Genomic DNA, 1,851 nt, shown 5'->3' with positions numbered 1-1,851 from the left:
GTGTGTGTGTGTTTGTGTGTGTGTGTTTGTGTGTGTGTGTTTGCGTGTGTGTGTGTTTGTGTTCAGAGCAGCAGGCCCTGCTAATAAGATTTATTTTAGATCTGTTGTATCACGGTGGAAACACAATCCTCAGTCAGTGAGCTGAGACTTTGAACAAATAAAACGGTCTTTATTGTTGTATGTTTTTAAAGAATGATCAGATAGTGTGGCTCAAGTTTCCACCCTCTGCTCTTTTCTTGTTATCGCCTGTCAGAGCGTCTCCAAACGAGCCYCTCCTCACTTTAATCACTGTCCTACTTGCAGACGGGGGTGTGGTCAGTCACCTTAGCTTCGCTTTTCAATCACGTCTAATCTTCCTACATGTTGACTCACTTCAGACAGTTAACGCATTCAGAAGGTCACCMCGTTGAGTGTACGCAGTGTTTGTGTGAGAGTTTGCATGTAATCAGCAGAGTGTAGAAAACAACCAGTGGTGTTTTGGAGGAACTTCCTTATTGGCTTACAGTAAGCAGTGCTGTTTATTGGATGCTCTGGGGCGGTCACTTTTACTTCTCACGTCTAACCACTGCAAAGTGAATTAATTAGGATTTAAAGGAGCACTGCAGAAAGTCGGACCCCTTCAGGGTGGGAGTAGAACTCCTCCAGGTTGTCACAGATTCAGTACTTTTATGGACAAAGTTTCTCTGTGCAGTCAGAGGGTAGAAGGAGTCCGGTTCATGTGGTTCTGTTGGTGTCATCGTTCCGTGATCTTCAGCTCTCACTGGAGAGTTCACAGTCGAGTGTGAAGCAGTTGTCCATGGTCCTCAGTCAGGAAAGGGTGGATTGCTCTCTACAAGTTGAAGGTGAAGTTCTGCCTCAAGAGTTCAAGTACCTTGGGGTCCTTTTCACGAGTGYGGGAAGAATGAAGCGTCAGATTAATGAACGGATTGGTGCAGCTACTACAGTATTACAGACCCCCTATACCGGTCTGTTGTGGCAAACAAGTTGCTACCCTCACCTATGGCCACGAACTTTGGGTAGTGACTGAAAGGACAGCATCACTGACACAGGAAGTCAAAATTACTTTTCTCCACAGGACAGCTGGACTCTTCCTCAGAGGAAGAAGGTGAGAAGTTCAGTTATCTGGGAGAGACTCAGAGTTGAGGTGGTTCATCTGGTAAGGAGGCCTCCTGGACGCCYCCCTTGGGAGGCGCTTCAGGCATGTCCAACTGGAGGAGACCCTGAGGAAGACCCAGGAAACCCTGGACAAACTGTGTCTCTCTGCTGGCCTGGGAACACCTTGGAGTCCTCCTGGAAGGAGAGGTCTGGGCCTCAACCCTCATGCTGCTGCCCCCGAGACCTGGCTCAGAATAATCGGATGGATGGATGGATGTATAGATGGGTGGATGATGGATGGATGTATAGGTGGATGGATGGATGATGGATGTATAGATGGATGGATGTATAGATAGATGTATYGATGGATGGATGGGTGGATGGATGGATGATGAATGGATGGATGGATGATGCATAGATGGATGATGGATGGATGTATAGATGGATGCATAGATGGATGGATGGATGGATGGATGGATGGATGTATAGATGGATGGATGATGCATAGATGGATGGTGGATGGATGTATAGATGGATGGATGGATGGATGGTTGGATGGATGGATGTATACACTCACCAGCCACTTTATTAGGTACACCTGTCCAACTGCTCGTTAACACTTAATTTCTAATCAGCCAATCACATGGCGGCAACTCAGTGCATTTAGGCATGTAGACATGGTCAAGGTAGGGTCAGAATTTGGCGTCAACAACATGAAAGCATGGATCCATCCTGCCTTGTATCAACGGTTCAGGC

General features: G+C 47.0%; 1 protein-coding gene across 1 annotated transcript in view; it reads right to left on the bottom strand.

The window, feature by feature from the left end:
- Positions 1-1,851, bottom strand: part of LOC106530247 (ATP-dependent 6-phosphofructokinase, platelet type) — a gene marked incomplete in the record, with an annotated part of 44,330 nt that overhangs the window by 14,539 nt on the left and 27,940 nt on the right.

This window comes from Austrofundulus limnaeus, unplaced genomic scaffold (assembly GCF_001266775.1).
Source record: "Austrofundulus limnaeus strain Quisiro unplaced genomic scaffold, Austrofundulus_limnaeus-1.0 Scaffold503, whole genome shotgun sequence".
NCBI classification, from domain to species: Eukaryota; Metazoa; Chordata; class Actinopteri; order Cyprinodontiformes; family Rivulidae; genus Austrofundulus; species Austrofundulus limnaeus.
The sequence above is the reverse complement of the archived record's forward strand: the minus strand, read 5'-3'. Positions and strand labels throughout refer to the sequence as shown.